Genomic DNA, 16595 nt, shown 5'->3' on the forward strand with positions numbered 1-16595 from the left:
ACTTTTGTGGTTCAAAATGATAATTTTAACTCTAGATAAATATTTTGGCGTATAAAGTTTCTAAAATGGGGTCATTTGTAGGTGGTTTCTGCTGCTTTGACACCTTCGGAGCACTGCAATTGGCACAGTTTATCCAATCTTTTCCAGCCAAAATTGTGCACTAAAAGTCACATAGTGATCCTTCCCTTCTATGCCATGCTGTGAGCCCAAACAGGAAATTGTGACACAATGTGAGGTATCATTGTGTTCAGTTGAAATTGTTTACTACATTTTTTGTCCACTTTTTTCCTTACAACTTCTGAAAGTAAAAAAAAAAATTGAGGCTTTATATAATATATAAAAAATAATTAAATTAAAAAGATAAATTTGAAATTAAACTATAATTTAAAGAATATGTAAATTTCAAATGAAAGATTCCCTTTCGAGTAATTTGGTAAAAATGAATTAAGTTAAAAATCTCAAAAATATCTTATTTGAATGAAAAATGTTATCCCTTTATACCTGCTTAACAGAGATAACTTTCATTCTGATAGAATTGTGTCGTGAAACTGAAATGACACAGAAAGGGGGCGCAAATGGTGTTTTATCTTTTGGTACCAGAAACAATTTAATTAGTTGCAGTAACCTGGTGCGGTTGTGTTATAGACACAACCACTATAACCACGAGTTGAGGAAGGCTGCTGCAGAACCCAGGAAGATAGCGTTGGAGGAGATGGAAGAAAAGGGTTAATCCGCACTGCCAGAAGAGGATCACTAAAGATCAATGGGGATTAGGACATCGGATTTTATTGTTCTACGCCTTTTGGAGCTGTATAACCCCTTCTTCAGGAACAAAAATCAATAATGTAATGATTTTTGATCCTGAAGAAGGGGTTATACAGCTCCGAAAGGCGTAGAACAATAAAATCCGATGTCTTAATCCTCATTGATCTTCAGTGATCTTCTTCTGACAGCATGGATTAACCCTTTTCTTCAATCTCCTCCAATTCTGATAGAACTGTGAAAGTTTTAGTTGACTGGATGCAGTGATCACATGGCATTGTTTATAGTGCTGCTCACCATTATTGACACCCCTTAATTTTTTTTTATTTTTTTCACACTGTACAATATATTCAGGAATAAATGGAAATGTTCAAAAGTTATATCCTAAGGATTTTACAATTAGTTGTGTAGCGCCCCTGACTATATCAGGGTGCTACAGGGAACTGCATCCTGTCTTCCAGGGTGCAGGACCCAACCCCCATGGTTCCAGGTTCCCAATAACCGGTGTCACACCATCAGCACTACAAATCCCAACCACACCTCACATCAAACCTGTCAGACACACCAGTGGGATGGTCAAACTGGAGTAGGGCCACCCACCTAGGGCTCAGGCAGACTGGTGGGAGGGAAGTTCCAGAGAGTTCAGGGAAGTCAAGGAGTCGAGAGTAGCCATCAAAGATTGAGGAGCTGGGAGTAGTAGCTCCCAGGGAGCGAGACCAAGGTTGGGTCGTAGACGGTGCTCCAGAACCACAGGAGTCAGGGACTGGTGGAAGTGACTTTGGAAAGGGTGCGACAACATAGTCTAGGAGGACTGTCGGTATCAGAACCCCAAAAGAACTGACCGGTACCGAGCACGTCGGGGTACAGGAGCAGGTTCATCCATCCTGATAATTAACCTGGGAGGGAGAGTATCTTCATGAACTTCCCTAAGAGCTCAGAGATTGATGGCATCAGCACAACGTGGGGGATAGGGTTCTCCATAAAAAGCAGTCCAATTGAAATCCCAAGTGCCAGCCATCAAGAACACAGCTTCCCTACACAAAGGTAGCGTGGCCCCAACAGCTTCATGCCCAGGGGCCACAACAGACAACTAAAATTGTGCACGGAGGCAAAGTCCGGACTATCAAGTGACACCGGTGGGAGCGGACACATGGACAGGCTTCCTTGTAGAGACTGTGATGCACAGAGCCTTTAGTTTATCATCAGTGTGAGCATCTGCTTTATAATCCTCATCCTGCACCATGACTACCCACAGTGAGTAACCTGGTCCCCTTGCACCCTGCGCTCGCAAAATCCCACCAAAATCCCCAGAGACAGGGGCCTTCCCTACCTGCGGAGGGACTGACACCTTGCTGCTCCCCACCATCTGCCCCAGTACTCCTTCCAGCACCAACGGTACTCCCATTACTACAACCCGCAGGTGGCGTCAAAAACTTCTCCCCTGTAAATATCCCCTTTCCAAGGATCGGAGTGTTTGCCGAGCCCAGGTTTAAACCCCTCGAGCCATGACCACCCCAGATCCAAGCACCCCGGTCTGCGCCGGGGCGGCACAGTTGTCTAAAGTAATACATCAATAAAACATTGATTGTCAATAGAGATGAGTGAGCTTGAAGTTCGGTGTTCGGTATGAACTCAGACTTTCCAAGAAAACAAAATTCAGGTTCGAGGATGGGTTGCCTTACCAATGCAAACCACTTGCAAGATCGTTGATGTGCTCAGATATGCACGGCCTTCGGCCCAGTATGAGCCAATTGCAGCGTTTGAGGCTCGCACTGGGGGTAAAAACAGCATGATCACATGTAATGTGTGCACCAAACAAAAAAAATGGAAAAAAAAACGTGCCCACGTTCCCCTGGAAGTGATCTGTTTATGTATAGCTGCATGTGTGCGGAGACCCGAACTGCCAACCAGTGACTTCAAATGAAGTTCAGGTAAAGTCTAGGTCAAAAACCGAACTTTAAAAAAGTTCAGGAGGACTAGCAGAACTCGAACTTCCATGGGTCCACCCATCTCTACTTGTCAACTTACATGTTGCAATTTCAAAGAAGAAACATAATAAACAGCAGGTGCAGCAATTAAGACACCCATAATTTAAAACTTGGTTGCACACCCTTTGGCATTGATGACAGCCTCCAAGCATTTCTTATAGCCATATAAGCTTCTTGCACTTCTCAGCTGGTACTTTCTCCCACTCTTCCTTAGCAGTTTGTTCAAGCTCTTGAAAGTTTGCAGGGTTCTTTTTCCCAATGGTAGATTTCAGCCCACCCCAAAGATTTTCAATGGAATTGAGGTCAGGATTCATTGCTGGCCATTTTAAAACAGTACATTTCGTCTTTTTCAACCATTCCTGTGTATCTTTGGATGTGTTCATGATTCATTGTCTGGCTGCATGATCCATTATCTTTGACCTAATTCAAGTTTTTTTACACTGAGTAGGACATTTCGCTCTAAAATCTCTTGATAATTCTCTGATTTCATGATTTCTGTGATATGGTCAAAGCCTCCAGTACAGACCATTAAAACAAACCTATAGCATTATGGATCTTCCACTATGCTTAACTGTTGGTAGGTTGTTCTTTTCCTTATCAGCTTCATTGCGCCGTCTTTAAAAAAACTGCTGTTTTCCATTGCCAAAAAGGTCTATTTTGTTTAATCTTTCCACAGAACATTTTCCCAGAAGGATTGTGGTTTGTCAAGGTACTCTTTGGCAAAGATCAGTCATTCCATTTTATGTCTTTTCTTCAGCAAAGGTTTCTTCCTTAGCCATCACCCATAAAGCTTTGCTTGGTTTAGCGCGCGGCATATGGTACTTGTTGAAACCATAACTTCAGACTTTTCCAGGTTGGCTTCCGGTCTTTAAATGTTTGACATGATGTTTTTTCCACCCTTTGCAACAACCTTTAAAGATATCTTCTGTCAATTTTCCTCATTCTCCCATGTCTAGGAAGGTTTTTTATGGTTCCATGCTTGGCAAACTTCTTAATAACATAGCGCACTGTTGAAACTAGGATACCAAGATCTGTGGAGATATGCTTATACCCTTTGTAAGTCTTATGTTTGCTGATAATAGCAGTTCTGATGTCCTCAGACAGCTCCTTTTTTCTTTACCATTGTGACAAAGGAACAGGAACAGGGCCGACCATGTGGCTTTTTAAACCTCTGAAGTCATTATTTATTGACTAATTCATATCATATGGGCACCAGGTATGTATCACAGGTGATTCTCATTTATAATTTACCACAGGCGAGTCACAATGTGTTTCCATACTTATTTAACGTAAAGGGACATCACCAGTGTCACAGCAGCTTTAGGTTTTTCTACTTTTCCCTCCCATTGTTTTTTGTTTAAAATTGTTGTTTATCATTTTGTATTTAACACAATTCTCTATACAAAAAAGCTGTTTCACTTCATTCATTTTTTTAGATTTTCCACATTATGTACTTACTTCATGGATGCCAATAATAATGACAAGCGGGACTGTATGTCAGGACTGGCATGATGACAGCAGAGAAGCAGCACCTACCGGGGAGAAATCTTTACTTTTTTATGCAGAATTCTGGTTCCATTCATAAGGAGTTATATAGCAGTAAATGTACATTCAATTAAGTAAAGGAAAATTGCCCCCAGAGATGTGGATATCTTTTAATTTTACCTAGCCAGGAAATGACATTTTTTGCTGATGGATTGTTTTATCATACTTACATGCCAAAGCATTATTAGCATGCACTAAGAGAAGGCCTGGAGACCCATGGATATCCCATCGCAGCAGACCAGTGGGGTGACAAAAGGAGTCTCCTCTCTGCCTACCAGTAGATGCTGTACTTATTATTGACTATGACATCTAGGACATTAAATTGCTGATATTAGAGATTAGTCTGATTCTGATTTTTGCAGTAAAATAAAAAAAAAATATTAAAATTTTATTCATTAAATTATATTATGTAGAGCAATATAAAGGCTCATGAGTGTTCAACAGAAAGTAAATGAGCCCATATTCCCCTCTGTATTCATGCTCATATATTAAAAAAAAAATCAAATAAAGTATAGGATTAGGTGCACTTTAAAATGTAATCATTTTTTTATTGTAAAACTGTAAGTATAAATGTGAAAATGTGTTCTGCATTACGACCTGTCAGCTCTCCGCGATTTCCTCCTAAGTGCTATTAGAGCTAATTATAAAGCGCACCTTTGCTTCTTATCACCTGTATGTTGCTTTCATGGAGTCAGCTCTGATTATGGAAAAGACATGTCTAATGCCCATAGGGATAAGTAAAACATTAGAAGCGATAATCATAGAGCAGGGAAAGTGCTGAAGTGAAATATTGGCAGGATCAAGAACGGAAAGAGCAAGATTTCCGCTTTAAATGGTTCAAATAAAAAAAAATCTGCTTGAGTGCAAGCCATGCTTCTTATTACTGCAGTGACGGGAAGTGGAAGAAACAAGTCCTGGCCATATGTGATTATTATCTTTCTAGGCAAAGCTCAATATTAAGATTGAAAAAAAATGAAGTATATTACATGTTCATGTTAAACAATCAATAAATAAGTTATTGCTAAAGCGTAACTTGTTTTAATTTTTATTTCATATATCAATACTACACATGAAAATAAGCAACTTTGATATTTCTTATCAGACAAATCTACTTCTTTCTCTACAAGAATTGATCAGTCATTATCAAAATTCTCAATTCTGAGGTAAAATCTATATTCAGTGAAGACTTTCCCATTACTGAGCTAGGAGATGGCAGCTTCTACTGAGGAGATTCTGTTTAGCTAATAGAGGGAAGAGGGGCGGAAATCTGCCTCTAGCTCCTCTACCAGTTTCTAGTTCCTCCACCAGTCTCTAGCTCATCCCTCTGCCTCTAGCTCCTCCACCAGTCTCTAGGTTTTCCCTCTGCCTTTATCTCCTCCCTCGGCTTCTAGCTCTTCTCTCAGCTTCTAGCTCCTCCCTATGCCTCTAGCTGCTCCTCCAGCCTCTAGCTCCTCCACTAGTCTCTAGCTCTTCTTTCTGTTTTTATCTCCTCCCTCGGCCTCTAGCTCCTCTCTCGGCTTCTAGCTCCTCCCTCTACCTTTAGCTCCTCCTCCAGTCTCTAGCTCCTCCATCAGCCTCTAGCTCTTTCCTCTGCCTTTATCTCCTCCCTCGGCCTCTAGCTCCTCCCTCAGCTTCTTGTTCCTCCCTCTGCCTCTAGCTCCTCCACCAGCCTCTAGCTCCTCCACCAGCCTCTAGCTCTCCTCTGCCTTTATATCCTCTCTCAGCCTCTAGCTCCTCCCTTGGCTTCTAGCTCCATCCTCAGCCTCTAGTGGATTGTTTGAATAGCCCACATTAATTAAAAGCCTGGTGATGGTTCTTCATTGCAGTTTCATCCAAATTCTTAGACAAATTGTTGTCCAAACTGGCTGTCGTAAACCCCAGTGCTATTACACTTTCTGCTGTGGCAGCAACAGGTCCACGCTCATTCCATGACATAACCTGACATTCTGTGAATGTTAATGTAGCACCCCATGGGGCATGTGTTTTTAACCTACTCGTTGCCGGGCCAGGGGTGCAGATCCTCTGCATCGTCATGAGGTGGCCTGGCCTGCTTCCATTGCCCCAAGGCACACAGGAAGGAGGATTGGAGGGTGGCAGGGAGGATGGAGGTAATAGTCGGGGGTTAGGAAAGTCTATTAGGATCAACCTCTGGTACGCAGCCACGGATAATGGCCACCACTGCAAGGTCTCTCGCTGGGGCAGATGTTGGGGTGCAGCCGAGATGGTGTTGCAGCGCTGGGCGTCAGTACTGGTTAAAGGAGAGGCAGAAGCAGGGGCTGCGTTTCCAAATCTTTTTTCTCACATGTTGTTCAGGCGCTGCCCCAGAGTACCGTCCTTAGCCATGATGGGATTCAGCCGATCCCAGATAGTTGGCAGTCATCGCCAGTGCCCGTAAAGTCTGTTAGTGAAGAGTCCCTTGGTTGCTGTCCGAAACCCGGGCCGAGCCTCCTGCTCCAAGCCAGCGGCCGAAGAGAGAGGAACACTAACTCCTTTTGTCAGTGCTAGGTGTTATCCCAAGCTGTGTCCAGGAAGGTTCTGTATAAAGTGTGTTGGTTGCAACTACTTCTACCCCATGTGGTGCCTGCCCCCAGTGGCTGTTCTAGAGACTGGGGAAGTCCCATCCTTTGTGATGGCTGGCTCCCTTTTCGGCCCTAGTCCATCCACCTGCGAGTAAGCACCTACTGTTGTTTGTGTGTGTTTTGTGAAGGCACCGGCAGTTTAACCCCCTCCTGGCCCTAGATAGATATTACCCCTGAAAAGTGGTGTAATATCCTGTGATGCCTGAAGCCCAGGGGTGCCACATTACTACCAATGCATGAAAACTCTACAGCATTCAGATTTCATCCATGAGGCTTAAATGGCAATCCATAGCAGATTTTACCTGCACAAATTTCTAGGAAAAATTCATAGCATTTGGCACCATCACCATCACCATCACAAATTTGTTTTTTATATCAGTGCTAACACATAGAACTTAACCCCTTAAACACCGAGAGATTTTATTTTTTTGCACTTTCATTTTCTCCTCCCCTTACTTTAAAACTCATAATTTTTTCCATTTTTCCATTGATATACTGTAGCTTGCTTTTTGCAAGGTGAGATGTTCTTTTGAATGACACCATCCATTTTACCATATGCTGTAATTGAATGTGAAAAAAAAAATCCAAGTGTTGCAAAGTAGCAAAGGAAGTGCAATATTTTTTTTATTTATAGCACTCTTTTTACTGTAAAAAATATCCTGAGAGTATGATTTTCCAGGTCAGTATGGTTATGCAGATGCCAAATATGTATAGTTTTCGTTTTATTTAAGTGGTGGAAAAAAAAAATCAGAAATTTATAAAAAAAAAATTTGCTTGTCTCCATGACTTTTTGAGAGCTGTAACTTTTTCAATTTTTGGGATATGGCGCTTAGTGAGAGCTTGTTTTTTGTGTCCTGAGCCGATAAGTTTAGTTATTTCATTTTGGGGTATCACACAACATGTAAATAAAATCTACAAATTGAATAATATGTGCTTTTTATATTTTTTATTTGAAGAAATTCTACTTTGAGATCATATTTGCTACATATTGCTTTTTCCACTTGGATAGCATGATATATTTTCTCTGAAAATGAATTATGCTACATGAGCATTTACACAATAGTAACATCTGTTTATAAATCATGTCTGCAAATTCCACAAAGAATTAACATTTTTAATGAAGACATATTTCAAATAATAGAGAAAATATTTTGTCCCAAGAGAGGAAAGTTTATCTAACAGAAATTTATGGACCACATCTGCAGGCAGTGCCATTGAAGCTTTATATGCAGTATCATGAAAAGATAGCTGGGGCTTGAGAGGAGATTTGCATATCAATAGCTATTATTAATTATGCATTAAACATTCTTCATTGTCAGTGAGATTTATGCAAATACATTTTAGTTTCTAGATTAAATTAGTCAAATGACGTGATAGTTTGTAAGTGAAACCAAATGTACTCCCTGTCCTGGTTGTAGCAGAATATTTTATTGAATTATATTGATTGATCATTCTGCTATTGCTGGAATTTTGACTATAACATGCATTACAGGATTCCTATGTAAGTCATAATCTTAAAGGGAAAGTGTCACATGAAAAAAGAACTTTAATCCCCTCAGTGGGGTTCTGGTTTCAGTCATAGATACGCAGCTGGCTCAGGTTCATTCAGCCATCTGTGTATGGAGAGCGGTAATCACGCCCCCACTGATTGACAAATGGCGACGATGTACCTGGCAGTGGCGGGGAACACACCTTTCCTCGCCGTCATTGGAGGCCTCATGACGCAATGATGGGGAGCCGATAGTTGCCATGGTAGCACAGGGTCTTGTGATGACTCTTTGTGCTATCATGACTCATTTCCTGTTACAGCCGGAAAAAGCGCTGGCTATAACAGAAGACAATCTTTTCTGCTGATCTGAGCTATCCCGCTCTGATCAGCAGAAATGAGTGAGCGATCAGACTGTTGATCCGTTGATCCTTATAGCCCCAAAGGGGGACTAGTAAAATAAATTAAAAAAGTTAAAAAAGTTTTAAAAAATGTAAAAAAAATAAAAAAACCTAAATGTTCAAATTACACACCATTCGCTCCATTGAAAATTAAAGGGTTAAAAAAAAATTACACATATTTGGTATCGCCGCATTCAGAAATCCCCAGTCTATGAAAATATAAAATTAGTCTATCTTTTCAGTAAACGGCGTAGTGGCAAACAATTCCAAACGCCAAAATTACGTTTCTTGGTCGTTGCAGAAAATGCAATAACAGGTGATCAAAACTTAACATCTGTGCAAAAATGGTACCATGAAAAATGGCTCAAGACACAAACAATAAGTCAACATTGAGACCCATATCGTGAAAAATGAAAATGCTATGGGTCGCAGAAAATGGCGCAAAGTGTGCCACTTTTTTTTTTACAAACTCGGAAATGTTTTAAACCCTTAGATAAAAGTAAATCTATACAAGTTTGGTCTCTATGAGCTTGTATCAACCTGTGGCATCACAAAGACACATCAGTTTTACCATATAGTGAACACGGTGAATAAAATACCCCCAAAACAATTGTGCAATTGCACTTTTTTTGCAACTTTTCCACACTTTGATTGTTTTTTTCCAGCACACTATATGCTAAAACTCATGCTTTTATTTGAAAGTAAAAGTCGTCTTGCAAGAAACAAGCCCTCAAATGGCAAGATTGACTGAAAAATATTATGGCTCTTGGAAGAAGGGAAGCAAAAAACAAACATGAAAAAACAGAAAAGTGCCCGAAGTGAAGGGGTTAAATAATGATTGTAATCTAAAAAAAAATGCCAATTTAATAAAAAAATACAAACCATAAACTTGATTTAAATGATAGGTAATTTCCTGATGATAGATTCCCTTTAAGGAAAATAAGGGGGAAAAACTGCAGTAGAACGAGGCAATATCCACATAAAGTAACTATCCATAGGCACAGATTTCACTCATTACTAGAGATGAGCGAACCGGTCGTGGTTCGGCTCGAGTTCAGTTCGCCGAACGGAGGTCTCGTTCGAGTTCAGTTCGGCAAACCAGTTCGGCGAACTGCTCGAACCGCATAGGAAACAATGGGAGGCAATCACAAACACATAAAAACACCTAGAAAACACCCTCAAAGGTGTCCAAACAACTCACAACAAAACACAAACACATGGGAAAGTGACAAGGACATATACTCATGCGAAAACAAAAGAGCTGGACAAGGAAAAAGAGGAGGAGACACAGATATAGGCATGGCACGCCCTTCTAAAATCATGTAAAACACCGCAAGGTTACTCCAAGCGGAGTCTCCCTTTTTTACCAAAAATTGAGCCACACACACACCCACCCCTTCAGTGGCAGCACTTGTGCCCCAGTTGTACAATTCACAGGTAGATTTGCATCAAGCAAATTCTAAAATATGCCATACTTAACCGTCCTCAGGATGACACCGGGGTAGGTAGCAAAGTCTTTGCTGAACCATGACTTGTTCATCTTGGCTCCTTTTAAAAAACACAGCAAGCAAGGGTTACTCCAAGCAAAGTCTCCCTTTTTTCCAAAAATTGGGCCCCACACACACCCACCCCTTCAGTGGCAGCACTTGTGCCACAGTTGTACACTTCACAGCTAGATTTGCATCAAGCACATTCAAAAATACGCCATACTTAACCGTCCCCAGGATGACCCCGTGGTAGGTAGCAAAGTCTTTGCTGAACCATGACTTGTTCATCTTGGCTCCTTTTAAAAAACACAGCAAGCAAGGGTTTCTCCAAGCAAAGTCTCCCTTTTTTCCAAAAATTGGGCCCCACACACACCCACCCCTTCAGTGGCAGCACTTGTGCCACAGTTGTACACTTCACAGCTAGATTTGCATCAAGCACATTCAAAATCCACAAGCATTTACTCTATCCAAGATGACACAGGGGTAGTAAATTCCTTGTGGATCCATGACTTGTTCATTTTGATGAACATTAGTCTGTCCACATTGTCACTGGACAGACGCGTGCGCTTATCTGTCAGCACACACCCAGCAGCACTGAAGACACGTTCAGAGACAACGCTGGCAGCTGGACACGACAAAATCTCCAAGGCATAAGTGGAGAGCTCTGGCCATTTTTCAAGATTTGAAGCCCAAAATGAGCAAGGCTCCATTTGCAAAGTCATGGCATCGATGTTCATTTGAAGATACTCCTGTATCATCCTCTCCAGCCGTTGACTATGTGTCAGACTTATTGTCTCTGGTGGCCTTGCAAAGGAGGGACTAAAAAAATGATGAAAAGATTCAATAAAATTGCTGTTACCAGCACCAGATACGGTGCTACTGGTACGGGTAGACTGTTGAAGATGACGAGACCGTCCCATGTTTGTCAAGTTACAACTGGGAGATTCACTCCCTGCACCATGGTTGTTTGGTGGAAAAGCCGAGCTAAGATCGAGTAACAGCTTCTGCTGATACTCCTGCATACGTGCGTCCCTTTCTATGGCTGGAATTATGTCACAAAATTTGGACTTGTACCGGGGATCTAATAGTGTGGAAAGCCAGTAGTCATCATCACTTCTAATTTTGACAATACGAGGGTCATGTTGGAGGTAGTGCAGCAAGAAGGCGCTCATGTGTCTTGCGCAGCCATGCAGACCAAGTCCACGCTGTGTTTGTGGCATAGAGGTGCTAACCGTTCTTTCTTCCTCTGACATCTCCCCCCAACCTCTTTCAACAGAAATTTGACCAAGGTCTCCCTCATCCGCTGAGTCTTCCATGTCCATGGACAGTTCGCCCTCCATTTCTTCATGTTCTCCTGCACCTTCCTCAACATTTTGCCTGCTACTAAGCGCCCTTGTTGATCCCTGTCCCCCATGGTCCCATGCCTGCCGCGTTGGTGATGATGAACGTCTGGACCTTGGTGATGTTGTTGTCCCTTGCACATATGAATCCTCCTGTAGTTCCTCCCCTTCCTGTTGTCCCACCCCCTGACTCCGAATAGTGTTTAGCGTGTGCTCCAGCATGTAAATGACTGGAATTGTCATGCTGATAATGGCATTGTCAGCGCTAAACATATTCATCGCCATGTCGAAACTGTGCAGAAGGGTGCATAGCTCCTTGATCTGAGACCACTCCATCAGGGTGATCTGCCCCACCTCTGCATCTCGTTGACCCAGGATATACGTCATGACGTATTGCACCAGGGCTCGACGGTTCTGCCACAGTCGCTGTAACATGTGGAGATTCGAATTCCAGCGTGTCGGCACATCGCATTTCAAGCGATGAACTGGCAGGCCGAAAGACTTCTAGAGCGATGCAAGTCGCTCAGCAGCGGTGGTTGAACGGCGGAAGTGAGCAGACAGTTTTCGTGCCCTGTTCAGAAGGCCATCTAGGCCGGAATAGTGTGTTAAAATTTGCTGGACGACAAGGTTCAACACGTGAGACATACAAGGCACATGTGTCACCTTGCCCAGGCGAAGGGCCGCACCCAGGTTTGCAGCATTATTGCACATGGCTTTACCAAGCTGCAGGTTGAGTGGAGACAACCATTTATTAATCTCAGTCTCCAGAGCTGCCCACAACTCAGCCGCTGTGTGACTCTTATTTCCAAGATATTTCAAGCTAAAGACCACCTGATGCCGTTGCCCTCTGCTGCCAGCATATTAATGAGGGGTGCGTGATTCCTTCTGCGCAGTTAGAACGCTGGTGGCCTGACCAGGCAGGCTTGGGGCGGAGGTGGAGGACCCAGACGAGGTGGAGGAGGCAGAAGCAGTGGCGGAACTTGGACAGAGGATTGACACACAAGTCGTTGGGACGGCAAGACTTGTGCAGCAGACCCTTCACCATCTATCACCATAGTTACCCAGTGCCCAGTCAGTGACATGTAACGTCCCTGTTCATGCCTACTGGTCTAAGTATCGGTGGTGAAATGCACCCGTTCACACACAGAGTTTCTCAAGGAAGCGGTGATGTTGTGTGTGACATGCTGGTGTAGAGCAGGCACACCTTCCTTAGAGAAGTAGTGGCGACTGGGCATCTGGTACTGGGGCACAGCGTCAGACATAAGGTCTCTAAAATCCTGTGTGTCCACCAGGCGGAAAGGCAGCATTTCGGTAGCCAAGAGCTTATAGAGGGATAAAGTCAACCTCTTAGCTTTGTCATGGGTCACAGGAAATGGCCTTTTATTTGTCCACATCTGAGGGACAGAGATCTGGCTGCTGTGTGTAGACAGTGTTGAGTAGGGTGTCCCTGGAAAAATGCAGGTTTGTGAGGATAGTGCAGGCGTAGACATGATGTTGCCTTCATCCAACTTTGGTGCTATCGATGTCTGAGAGAACTGTACACACGCACTTGTTTCCCCTTCCAAACCAACTGACGACCTACCAAGCAAACTGCCTGTTGCGGTTACAGTGGTGGAAGTTGTGCATGGAAAACCAGGTGGGACAGCTGTCCCCACAGTCCTAGAAGATGAAGAGCGCGTGGATGCACTGGAAGGGGCAGGTGGTGGATGGTTCGCTCCGCTAGGCCGCATTGCAGCACGGTGAGCTTCCCACTGGGACATATGATATTTATTCATGTGACGATTCATGGAAGAAGTTGTCAAACTGCTGAGGTTTTGCCCTCTACTAACAGAATCACGACAAATTTTACAGATCACATAATTTCGGCAATCTTTTGCTATGTCAAAAAAGGACCAGGCTAGGCAAGGCTTAGAGGGCATGCGACCTGCTGATCCACCCCGACTATTGCTCAGAGGCACAGTGGTGGCTGAGGATGCAGTTGTAGACGTGCTACCAGTACTCCGACGTGTCAAAGAAGGCGCAGAGTAACTTCGTCGTCAGTTGCATCCTCCTCCACCGCCTCTGTTGACCTCCTCGAGTGCCTGACTGTGGGTTGACAGTAGGTGGGATCTAGAACTTCCTCATCAATTGTTGTGTTTGCACTCCCCTCACCCTCAGACCGAGCCTCTTCTTGCCTTGACCAAATATTTAAGTTGTCATCTCAATCTGGTATCTGCGTCTCATCGTCATCAGTAAGTTCCTCATTGTCTATTACAACAGGTGTTTCAGTTTGTGAATAAGGGTCAACATTATGCTCAGAAACTTGGTCATCACGGCCTGAATCTGAGTCACAAAGGTTCTGGGCATCACTGCAGACCATTTCCTGGTCTGTACTCACTGTAGCTTGGGAGCAGACCTCTGATTCCCATGCTATAGTGTGACTGAACAGCTCTGCAGACTCAGCCATCTCAGTTCCACCATACTGTGCAGGGCGGATGGAGACTTCAGAGCTGGGAGAACGCAAATGTGATTGGGATGACAACTCAGAGGACTGGTGTTTTTGCATGTGGTAGTTGAGCTGGCGGAGAGGGCACTTGTTGGACTAATTGAGATCCATTCAAGCATTTTCTTTTTTTGGCCATCATCTACCTTTGTTCCAGTTGTTCGTGTCCGTAAAAAAAGTGAGCACATCGGATTGTCCACGGTAAGTAGTAGACATCTTACTTTTGCTGGAAGATGGTCTATCTTCAGCAGATGTTAATGGAGCTTTGCCACCTTCCCCACGGACAAACCCTTTTTTTCCTTTTCCAACACGCCTGTTCCCCTTTCCACCAGCATCTGTCAATTTTCCACTCATTTTGATTGTGACAAGATTGTGTACCTAAAATGTGGTAGTAAAAATTGAGAGGTGGTGTTGATTGCAGCGGTGGTCTATCTTTATTAACAGCAGAATAAACAACAATAACTATCCCTGACAATGCAACTACGGCCCTTAAACTGGCAGCATAGTTTGCTAGTATAATGGCTTAGTAACAATGAGCTTGAGGGTTGAGGAAGTCCAACAACCACTTTTAGGATGCCATTAAGTTTCCTTAGTGTTTACTAGTATACTGGCTTAGTATCAATGAGCTTGAGTTTGCAATGCAGAGGTGCTGCAAATAGATTTGCACTAGTGGGACACTAATGGAAGTCCAACAGCCACTTTTAGGATGCCACTAAGTTTACTCAGTGTTTGCTAGTATAATGGCTTAGTAACAATGAGTTTGAGTGTACAAAGGGCATGAGGGTACAGTGGCAGGGTTGTGGGTAAGTGTACAGTAAAGAAAGCCTCACTTTCCATCCCTCCTAATGGGGAAATGCAGCGAGGAAGTCCCTGACCTTAGCTACGCAGACGCTGTTATCTGTAGCTGTTAAAATCTGTTTCCACGAACCTGACTGTCACCTATGGCTCTGAGCCTGCTGTTAATATTAGCCCTTACAAGGGCTAATAGAAACTTCTATCCTTATTCTGTATAGCGCTGTGTGTAGAGCGTACACAGCAGTATCGGAGACAGGAGCTATGCCAGCGGTGACTGACACCCAGACGCAGAAGAGATAATGGCGTCCGGATGGGCAGATACTCATTTTTATAATGCAGGGACATGTGACATGGACATTCTATCACACATGCCGTTGCTTCTCTGGCTAAAAGTCCACTTAGCTGTGTGTGTCCGGGATTGGCTGACATGCTTGCCCGCCCCACTACACGCGCGCGCTTAGGGAAGGAAGACATGGAAAAAAAAAAAACGACGATCGCCATTATCCCAGCAGCAGTGATCTGAATGTGCTGTTCCCACATACTATACGCTGAAATTTCATAATAGTGTGAGTCACAGAGTGACTTACACTATTACAGTGGAAAGCCAGCTAGTAATTCGCTTGGCTTTTTGCTGCAAGAACTGTTCTCGAACGTAACTAGAACTATTGAGCTTTAGCAAAAAGCTTGAGTTCTAGTTCGATCTAGAACAGCCCCCCAAATCACTCGAACCGCGAACTGGAGAACCACGAACCGCGAACCGCGCTCAACTCTACTCATTACACCTGACTATAATTTCCCAAAAATTTTTTCCAAAATGTGTACTGCTTTATGTCTTCTGCATTTGTGATAAGAAACACCAAATTTACTCACAGTACGTTGGAATAATTTGTAATATTTTGTCAATGTATTCAATTATATTTTGTTTTTAAACTTTTAAATTAAGAAAATTGAAATGTATGAAAATGAGCAGATTGTTTAGCATATTTCTGGCAGCAAACATAGCCTCAAATTACTCTTTGTAGCCACTGCAGGCACTGACACTTCTGTTCCCGTTCTTTGGACACATTTCTTAAAAATATTTAGTAAAAACAAATGATAAAATTTCAAATTCAACATGTAAAATTGCTCATTTAATATTGTGGATTTAATCAGTCTAGTAATTGTTATTATTCTTTTACATGTGCTTATTTATATTAACAATTTTGTTCAAAATGAAGCTTAAAATGTCTCCTGTTTTTAGAATATACTTTACTGTTGTAAATAGCACAATATAATATTGTATTTCGTTATGTGGCTTTATGCTTATTTACATGTGTCTAATTAGGTCATAATTACACTGTACTGGAACACCTGCAATGTTGGCAAATGAGACTATTTGTATGATTCTGGAATTAGTTGGAATTAGTTTGGTGCTTCATGCTGACAGTCTCATTCATGGGGACATCTGTTCTTATTTGGCGTCAACAGAGCCCTTTTAAGAGGCCATTCTCTAACATGATAAAACTGCAGATTTGTTGGTAAAGTTGCAATTAACTAAACAGCCTCAGTGAAGTTATCATTTTTTTCAGACCACACAATGAATATAAAATAGAATGAGTTAGATGTTCCTAAATCCTAAATCTTATTGCTCAACTTCATACGTACAGATTGATTAAAACTTTCCTGCCTGTTTTTTGCACTCTATGCGGTATTTTTTAAATTGATTTGTCTACATTCCGACTTGGATAAGA

General features: G+C 42.6%; 1 protein-coding gene across 4 annotated transcripts in view; it reads right to left on the reverse strand.

The window, feature by feature from the left end:
- KCNT2 (potassium sodium-activated channel subfamily T member 2) overlaps positions 1 to 16595 on the reverse strand; it is a 1626062-nt gene that overhangs the window by 1129923 nt on the left and 479544 nt on the right. The window lies entirely within an intron of this gene.

Source organism: Anomaloglossus baeobatrachus, chromosome 8, assembly GCF_048569485.1.
Source record: "Anomaloglossus baeobatrachus isolate aAnoBae1 chromosome 8, aAnoBae1.hap1, whole genome shotgun sequence".
NCBI lineage: Eukaryota > Metazoa > Chordata > Amphibia > Anura > Aromobatidae > Anomaloglossus > Anomaloglossus baeobatrachus.